We start from the raw sequence: 10,328 nt of genomic DNA, 5'->3' as shown, positions 1-10,328 counted from the left end.
TACTTTCTTCAGTGGATAACGAAGGTGAGTATTGTATGTGCGTGTGTGTTTCCGACATGTTAGAATTCTAAGCAATGGGGAAAAACAGCATGCACACGACTTAGTTGGTTCTCTTAACTAGAGCGTCAAGGAGTCCTGAGATCATCCTGAAGGAGGCAGTACTTTGAGGCAGGTGTGTCTTTTAAATCATGCCATAGACTTGGGTCCATTAATCTGTTCCTTGTCTTTATTCTCTCTCACTGGCCTTTCACTCCTGAATGGGATGGTCCTCAGTCTCCCTGTGAGGGCTGGAGTCCCTGGCACTTTCCTTGTTTTCCTGTCCCTAAGCTTGTCCCTTTGGGGCCCCAGAGAAGCTGGCTCTTTTAGACAGAATCGAAACTTCCCAAGGACCACTGATCCTCCATTTCTGTGTCTTTCAGAAATAGGTAAGGATAGACCCTAATCTGTATTCCAAGAGTGCCCAGACTTTGATACATTCAGGAAGGGAGGACATGGCCTGTTCTTGCTCTGCACCTCAGTTTCCCGCCCCCGCCTCCACCAGTGGAAAAGTACTGTGTATTCTGACCCCTCAGCTGGGAAAAGGAAGAGGGAGGGAATAACTACTAAAGTATCCTTTGTAGCCAACTTGCAAGTATTAATAAGTCACAGCTCTCTCGGGGTCCTCAGACCTGCCTTGACCTGCTACCTGGTCGCTGAAAAAACACTAGGAAGTTTAACTCAGCAATCATGTGGGGCCACAGTGTGTAAACCAGCTGAGGACCATGACTTTGCCCTTCCTCCTGCCCATTGCCTGGTACTGCTGTAAAACATTTATCTCAATTCTCTATCTGGACCCTGGCCTAATAAATTCCTCCAAAGTTATGCAGACTAAACAGAATGTCTCTTCAGGTGTTGGATGAGGCCAGAGTAATCTAGGGAATAACAAAGAAGACTCTCATAAACATTGACTCAGTCAGGGGCAGAAAACTGCTGGAGCTTAAAATATCAGGCTCTGGGTAAGTTAATGAGCTACTAAAAAGACAAGGATAATCAGGTCTGAAGTTGGGGTAAAAATATGAACATATCACAGATATATCTGAAATGTAAAGGGTGGAGGCTAGAATCTTGTACTAAACCAGGCAGACTGGTGTAGTAGAAGGACATTGGCCTTGGATTTACTTTTTATTGAACTATAGTTGATTTGCAATATTAGTTTCAGGTATACAATATAGTGATTCAATATGTTTATAGATTATATGCCATTTAAAGTTATTGAAAAATAATGGCTATATTTCCCTGTGCTGTACAATATATTCTTATTGCTTACTTATTTTATACATAGTAGTTTTTTTTATACACAGTACTTTTTAACTTTTAATCCCATACCCTGTTTTGCCCCTCCCCCATTTCCTCTCCCACCTGTAACCACTAGTTACAGTTTGTTTCTATATCTGTGAATCTGTTTCTGTTTTATTATATTTATTTGTTTGTTTTAATGTTTAGATTCCACATATAAGTGAACACACACAATTTGTCTCTCTCTGTCTGACTTATTCCATTAAGCATAATGCTCTCTAGGTCCATCTACACTGTTGCAAATGGCAGAATTTCATTCATTTTTATGGCTAGTATTCCATTTTATATACCACATTTTCTTCATTTATTGATCTGTTGGTAGATACTTAAGTTGATTCCGTATCTTGGTTATTATAAACAATGCTGTAATGAACATTGGGGTACATGAATTTTTCAAATTAATGTTTCCATTTTTTCCAAATGTATGCCTAACAGTAGAATTGCTGTATCATATGGTAGTTCTATTTTTAGTTTTTTTGAGAAACTGTCTATTGTTCTCCATAGTGGCTGCACCAGTTTACATTCCTACCAACAGTTGAAGGGTCTCCTTTCTCAACACCTTTTCCAGCATTTATTATTTGTAGAATTTCTGATGATAATCATTTTGACAGGTGTGAGGTGGGATTTCATTATTATTTTGATTTACATTTCTCTGATGATTAGTGTTGAGTATGTTTTCATATGCCTGTTGGCCATCCATATTTCTTCTTTTTTCAAAAATGTCTATTCAGGTCTTTTGCCCATTTTTTTTTTTCATTTATTTTTATTAGTTGGATGCTAATTACTTTACAATATTGTAGTGGTTTTTGCCATACTTTGACATGAATAAGCCATGGATTTACATGTGTTCCCCATCCTGATCCCCCCTCCCACCTCCCTCCCTTTTTGCCCATTTTTGAATCAGGTTGTTTATTTTGATATTGAGTTGTATGAGTTGTTTATCTATTTTGGGTATTAATCCCTTATCAGTCATATCATTTGCAAATACTTTCTCCCATTCAATAGATTATTTTTTCATTCTGTTGACAGTTTCCTTTACTGTGCAAAGCTTTTAAGCTTTATTAGGTCTAGTTTTTAAAAATTTTTTCTTTTCATTTACTTTAGGAGATAGATCAAAAAAATATTCCTACAATTTATGTCAAAGAGTATTCTGCCTATGTTATCTTATACAAGTTTTATGGTTTTATGGTTTCAGGTCTTACAATTAGGTCTTTAATTCATTTTGAGTTTATTTTTATATAAGGTATGAGAAAATGTTATAATTTCATTCTTTTGCATGTAGCACTCCAGTTTTCCTAGCACTGCTTATTGTGGAGACTGTGTTTTCCTCATTGTATGTCCTAGATTAATTGCCCTCATGTGTAGATTTATTCCTGGGCTCTATGTTCTGTTTCAGTGTATGTCTTGTGCCAGTACCATACTGTTTTGATTACTGTAGCTTTGTAGTACAGTCTATAGTCTGAAGTTAGGGAGTGATCCTTTCAGCTTTATTCTTTTTCCTCAAGATTGCTTTGGCAATTCAGGATCCTTTGTGGTTCTGTATAGATTTTAGGATTATTTGTTCTAGTTCTGTGAAAAAGGTCATGGGTATTTTGATATGGATTGCATTAAATGTGTAGATTACTTTGGGTAGTATGGACATTTCAACAATATTAATTCTTCCAATGCAAAAGCACAAGATAACTTTCTATTTATTTGTATCATTAATTTCCTTCATCAGTGCTTTGTAGTTTCCAGTTATTTCACCTCCTTCATTGTTTACTCCTTGGTACTTTATTCTTTTTGATGCAATTTTGAACAAGATTATTTTCTTATTTTCTCTTTTGGATAGTTCATTATTAGTGTATAGGAAAATAGCAAATTTCTATATATTTACCTTGTATCCTGCAACTTTACTGAATTCATTTATTAGTTCTAACAACTTTCTGTGGAGACTTTAGGGTTTTCTAGTGTCATTTGTTGTCATTGTTGTTCAGTCTCTCAGTCATGTACCATTCTTTGCAACCCCATGGACTATAACACGCCAGTATCTCCTGGAGTTTGCTCAAACTTATGTCCATTGAGTTGATGATGCCATCCAAATGTCTCATCCTCTGTCACCCCCTTCTCCTCCTGCCCTCAATCTTTCCCAGCATCAGGGTCTTTTCCAATGAGTTGGATCTTCACATCAGGTAGCTAAAGTATTGTCAAAGTATTATCTAAGTGTAATGTCATCTGCAAATAGTGAATTCTACTTCTTCCCTTCTAATTTGGATGCCTTTTATTTCTTTTTCTTTTCTGATTGCTGTAGCTAGGACTTCCAATACTATGTTAAATAGAAGTGGTGAGAGTGAACATCCTTGTCTTATTCTTGATCTTAGAGGAAAGGCTTTCAGCTTTTCACCATTCAGTATAATGTTAGTTGTGGGTCTGTCATAAATGTCCTTTATTATGTTGAGATATATTCCCTCTATACCAACTTTGATGTGACTTTAAAATGAATGGATGTTGAATTTTGTCAAAAGTTTTTTCTGTGTCAATTGAGATGATTACATGATTTTTATCCTTCCTTTTGTTAATGTGTTTTATCACACTGGTTGATTTGTAGATATTAAACCATCTTTGTATCCCTAAAATCACAAGTTTTTTATCCATGGCTCTGTTCTGAACTTGGGGTTAAGTGACTTGGTTAAGTCACTTCACCTCTTTGAGTCATTTTGCATAGTAAAAAAATTGAGTTGGTACAACTCAAGAACAGAAAATCAAGCAATTTGATTAAAAAATGGGCAGAGGACTTGAATACACATTTCTCCAAAGAAGATATACAAAAGTTTTAATAAGCACATTTCTAATATTTTGGGAAATGCAGATCAAAACCATAATGAGATGTCATTTCACACCCATTAGGATGGCTATTATTTTAAAAATACAGAAAATATCAAGTGTTGGTGAAGATACAGAGAAATTGGAAGCTTTGTGCATTGTTGATAATGCAAATAGAGCAGCTGCTGTGGAAAAACAGTATGGCAGTTCCTTAAAAAATTAAACATAAAATTGCCATACAATCCAGCAATTACACTTCTGGGTATATACTCAAAAGCACTGAAAGCAGGAACTCTAACAGATGTCTGTACACTCATTTTCATAGCAACATTATTCACAATAGTCAAAAGTAATCCACTCAACAATGAGTGAATGAATACATAAAATATGTTGTATACACACAATGGAATATTATTCAGTCTTGAAAAGGAAAATTCTAATACATGCTAAGCATGGATAAACCTTGAAGATATTTGCTAAGTGAAATAGGCCAGTCACAAAAAGACAAATACTGTGTGATTCCACTTGTAAAAGGTACCTAGAGTAGTCAAATTCATAAAGACAGAGAGTAGAATGGTGGTTGCCAGAGCCCCAGGGGATGACAATGGGCAGTTGTTGTTTAATAGACGTGTAGTTTCAGTTTGGGAAGATAAAGAGGTTCTGGAGATGGATGGTGGTGATTGTTGTACAACAGTGTGAAAGTACATAATGCCTCTGACACTAAAAAATGGTTAAAATGGTAAATTTTATGTTATATATACTTTTGCGAAATAAAAACAATTGAGGTGGAGAGATCCAAGATTCTTGAAGTATGCCAATGCCAAGATATAGATCCCTTCCAATTGTGGATACTGTGTTGCCACCTGAGCAGGCATCACCCCAAGCTCTGACTGCTGTTTTTACATTATATAACAGAATACCAGAATGAAGACAAATGAACTACAACTACACACAACAACTTGGATAAATCTCACAAATACCATATTGAATGAAATGAACCAGACCACAAAGGAATATACCAGAGCAATTTATTGAAAAAAGACTTGCCTTTTCCTCTGTTGTTGTCATATTGCTTCTATTTCTATGGGTTGGTCCGGGGGCTTTTTAGTCTATTCCAGTGTTACAGTTTACCTTGAGCCAACGCCATATTGTAGTAGTTATTGTCTCTCTAGTATCTTGCCACCCAGGAGAACAACTCCTTCCTTATTCTTATTTTTTCAGAATGAGCTTGTCGAGTTTCACTAAAAAAACCCCAAATATATAACCAAACAATCCCTGTGGGAAATTTGATTAGAAATACAATAATCTGTAGATCAGTTTGGAGAACTATCTTAGAGCTGAAGTTTCAATCAATGGATATAGTAAAATCTTCATTTGTTTAATTTTATTTAGTTGCTCTCAATGATTTTTTAAAAATATTTTTACTTTTTTTTCGGCTGTGCTGGGTCTTCATTACTGCCTGAACTTTTCTCGTTTGCAGAGTGCAGGGCTACTGTTCAGTTGTGGTGCACAGACTTCTTGTTGCAGAGCACAGGTTCTAGAGGGTGGGCTTCAGTAGCTGTGGTATGTGGGCTCAGTTGTTGGCAGTCCCTGGGCTCTAGAGCAGAGGCTCAACAAATGTGGCATGTGGGCTTAGCTCTGTGCCACGTGGCATCTTCCCAGATCAGGGATCCAATCTATGTTTCCCACATCGGCAGGCAGATTCTTTACCACCGAGCCATCAGGGAAGCCCTCGATGATGTTTTCTAGTTTTCTACAAGCATGCCCAAATATTGATCCCCTCACCCTCTGGGGAGTCTGGGCAGAGCTTGGGACAGTTGGCCCTACGCAGGTCACTCCAGCATTAAAAAACCTCATCTGTTTACTCTAGGGATGAGCTATGTAACTGTTACCAATTTCTCCATGTGAACATGATAGGAAAAAAAATGGAAAGCATTGGGATTGTTGTTTTAGTTTTCTGTTCCTGATCACTTGCACAAAATGCTGTGTTGTGTGTGGGCAAAAATGCCATCCATGATGCCCCAAAACATTCTGAACTCCTGAACAAAATTGTCCACTGTGTACTTCTAGCCCGTTTATTTCCATGAGCTTGCTTGTACAACGTGTGCCCATAAATTAAGAAGTCTTGTTCTTGCAAAAACCACAATAATGTTATTTTCTATTGAGGGTTCATCAGGTTCTGGGTGGTCTACAAATGTCTTTTTAAGTCTCCAAGAAATACTCTAAGGTTGTTAGTATCTGTACTTCATAGAAGAAGCTGGAGTTTTTTTCTTTAATGAATTTTTAAGAATTGAAGTATAGTTGATTTACAATGTTGTGTTAGTTTCTGGTATACAGTGATTCAGTTATATCTATCTATCTATCTATATATATATAGTTATACATATATAATTTTCACATTCTTTTTCCTTATATGTTATTATAAGATATTGATTATAATTTCCTGTGCTATACAGTAGGACCTTGTTAATTTTATATATAGTAGTGTACTCCCAACCTCTTAATTTATCCTTCTCGCCTTTCCCTTTTGGTAACTATAAGTTTGTTTTCTATGTCTGTGGGTCTGTTTCTGTTTTGTAAATAATTTAATCTGCATCATTCTTTTTTAGATTTCATATACAAGTCATATATTTGTCTTTGTCTGACTTACTTCACTTAGTATGATAATCTCTAGGTCCATCCTTGTTGCTGCATGTGGCATTATATCATTTTTACTTTATGATGGAGTCATATTCTATTGGATATATGTACTACATCTTTATCCATTCATCTGTTGATGGATATTTAGGTTGCTTTCATGCCTTGGCTATGTAAGTAGTGCTGCTATGAATATTGGGGTATATGTATCTTTTTCAGGGGGGAGGAGGTGTGTGTATCTTTTTTAATTAGAGTTTTTTGTCTTTTCTGGAGTCAATGCCCAAGAGTGGGATTGCTGGATCATATGGTAACTATATTTTTAGTTTCTTTCTGACCCACTGAGTCCTTACTGTTGCTTGTAAGCATTCTCTTGCTGTGGTGAAAGGTGGCGACTCGCTGATTGTGGTGTGTGGGTTTCTCACTGCGGTGGCTTCTCTAGTTGCAGAGTATGGGCTTCAGTGGTTGTGGCACATGGGCTCCAGAGCATGGACTTATTTACCCCATGGCATGTGGAATCTTCCTGGACCAGAGATCAAACCCATGTCCCCTGCATTGACAGGCAGATTCCTAACCACTGGAGTACCAGGGAAATCCTATTTTTAGTTTTTCAAGGAACCTTCATAATGTTCTCCATAGTGGCTGTACCAACTTACATTCCTCCCAACAGTGTAGGAGAGTTCCCTATTCTCCACACCCTCTTCGGCTTTTATCATTTGTAGACTTTTTGATGATGGCCATTCTGATTAGTATGAGGTGAACCTCATTGTAATTTTGATTTGCATTTCTCTAATAATTAGTGATGTTGAGCATTTTTTTTCATGTGCTTTTTAGCTATCTTTATGTCTTCTTTGGAGAAATGTCTATTTAGGTCTTTTGCCCCCCCCCCCCCTCTTTTTTATTGAGCTATATAAGCTATTTGTATATTTTGAAGATTAAGCCCTTGTTGTTTGCATTCTTTGCAATTATTTTCTCCCAGTCCATAGGTTGTCTTTTCACTTTGTTTATGGTTTCCTTTGCTGTGCAGAAGTTTATAAGTTTGATTAGGTCCTATTTGTTTATTTTTACTTTTATTTCTTTTGCCTTGGGAGACTGACCTGAGAAAACATTGCTATGATTTATGTCCAAGAATATTTTGCCTGTGTTGTCTTCTAGGAGTTTTATGATATCATATCTTATATTGCAGTCTTTAAGCCATTTTATTTTTGTGTATGGTGTGAAGAAGTGTTCTAACTTCATTGATTCAGCTGCCTGGCTTTCCAAATACCACTTGCTTAACAGACTGTCTTTTCTCCATTGTATATATATAGTCTTGTCTCCTTTGTTAAAGACTAATTGACCATCAGTGTGTGGGTTATTTCTGGGCTCTCTAGGCTGTTCCTTTGATCCATATGTCTGTTTCTCTGGGCTCTCTAGGCTGTTCCTTTGATCCATATGTCTGTTTTTGTGCCAATACCACACTGCTTTGATTATTGTATGTTTGCAGCATTGTCTAAAGCTGACGTTTTGAGAGGCAAAGTAATGCTAAGTGATAGAATCATTTCTGGAAACATGGCAGACTAGAAAATCTGAAATCCATTTCTCTACAAAGTTCATGGAAATACTGGGTAAAATATATTTTAAAAATTGTTTTCAACTAGATAGTTGAACTTGGAAAAGAGGAAAGAAATTGCTAAGGTCCAGAAGTGAAGAGAAAGTGAAGTGAAAGTAAGTAAGGAGAAAGCTGAAAACCAGTAACCAAGTAGTCTGTTTCCCAGGGTCACTTTGGGACAGGAGTTAAGACCTAGGAACTGAGACCCTGCTTGGAGCCCAGAATCTCACAACAGTCTCAGTGAAAGGGTGGGGTAAAAACCAATCCTGTTGGCAAAAGGAGATTCATTTATTCACTCATTCATTCATTTTTGGAAAGCTTGCTGTAAGCTAGGCTTATATTCTAGGCTCTTGGAATACAGTGACAAAACAATGACAAATCTCTATTCCTGGGGAGATAATATTCAGGTGGGGAAGAGACAATATAATTAATAAACATTATATAAACATGATAAAAGGTGATAGGTTTATTTAAAAAACAGAACAGAGTAAAATGGATCAGGAATAAGAAGGAAAGCATCTGTCTTGGCCTGGACTCTGAGAAGAAAAAGAATCTTCTCTTGCAAGATCCTGACCATGGATCTGCTTTCAGGAGGTGCTGGTGCTATAACTGATATTCATTATTTGCATGATCTAGAAGCATTACAGCAAGTAACCAACATAAATTAAACCAAGGTTTTTCATGTCTTTCTTCACCATTCTGTGTGTATGGAGAAGATCTGCTTGACAAAAACAAAACAGAAAACGCTCCACCCAAGATGCCAGGTGTTCCATAGATAAAGCCCAGGCAAACTTAAGCTCACAATAAAAAATATAAAACTGTTAATGGCAGATTTAAGATTCAATTCAGCATCTGTTTGATGCCAAATTCCATGCTCATAACTCTTGCCCCGACACACACCGGGGCAGGAGTCCACTATATCCTCATGGGCAGGACCCACAGCATTTAGATTCACAGAATCTTGGAGTTGGAAGCAACCCAAGAAATCACCTACTCCAATCCCCTAACAATGCAGGACTTCTTTCTGTAACATGACACAGGTAATTGTCAGCCTCTTCTTGAGTACCTCTAGGGAAGAAGAGCACATTCCCTGGATGGTGGGAGGCCTTATTGTAGAGGAAAAACAATTCTACCTAAGGAAACAGACAGGCTCTGTAAGCCTTCTGAGCCAGGAGATCTGATAGGATAATTAACCACATAGATTTAAAGGCTTCTTATCTGTAAAATGGGGATATTGTCTCATAAGATCATGCTGAGGGTTAACAATAAAGGATATAAAGGCTTACCAGGCACACACAATAGACAATGTTATTTACCCTTGTCTTTAATGTCTAGATCTAAGTAATTGATTTAAATAACCAGCAAAAAGACCTACTCTGCTTTGCATTAACCAGATCACAGCCACTTATTGCCATGAGATTTTTTGAAATCCAAATTTTAGTGAGGGCAAACCTCATTCAGTTCCACAGTGGGGAAGAATTTTGTCATTAAAACAAACAATTGCTTGTTTCTATTTAATTTTGAACCCATAGTGTATCTGTATATCAAGGCCTCTTTTATTTCCAGTTTCCAGGCTATTGCTATTTATCCCATTTGGCCTGGGGTGAAGAGTAAGGCTAAGAAGTCTCTGAATACAGACTGAGGGTAAACTGCACTGTGAAGTTGCCTTTTCTTTTAATCATCCAATTTTTTTTTTAATTTTAGGAATTTCAAGAATAATTCTGCTGACTTTGGCTAGTTTAAAAATTAAAGAATTATTTCAATGCAACACAACTCATCCACTTGTAAGTGTATAGTTTGGTTGGTCATTGTAGGCAAAACCCACACTCCAGATAAAGAACTAATTCCCTCACCTCCAAGTTTCCCCTTTTGGCCTTTGATTTTAAGAGGAATGTTGACAGGCTGGGATCCAGGGCAAGAAGTATTGAAGTCATGGCAAAGGCAGACCACCTGAAGGAATGAAGGA

General features: G+C 37.0%; 1 protein-coding gene across 1 annotated transcript in view; it reads left to right on the top strand.

Annotated features, from left to right (window-relative positions):
- The window catches only part of PDZK1 (PDZ domain containing 1), a 49,273-nt gene continuing 38,945 nt past the window's right edge, over positions 1-10,328 (top strand). Inside the window, exon 1 of the mRNA XM_020904133.2 lies at positions 1-24. The gene's annotated coding sequence lies outside the window, so the exon portion shown is untranslated. The remainder of the gene's footprint in view (positions 25-10,328) is intronic.

Source organism: Odocoileus virginianus, chromosome 5 (genome assembly GCF_023699985.2).
Source record: "Odocoileus virginianus isolate 20LAN1187 ecotype Illinois chromosome 5, Ovbor_1.2, whole genome shotgun sequence".
Lineage (NCBI taxonomy): Eukaryota > Metazoa > Chordata > Mammalia > Artiodactyla > Cervidae > Odocoileus > Odocoileus virginianus.
This window is presented reverse-complemented; position numbering and strand designations above follow the sequence as displayed.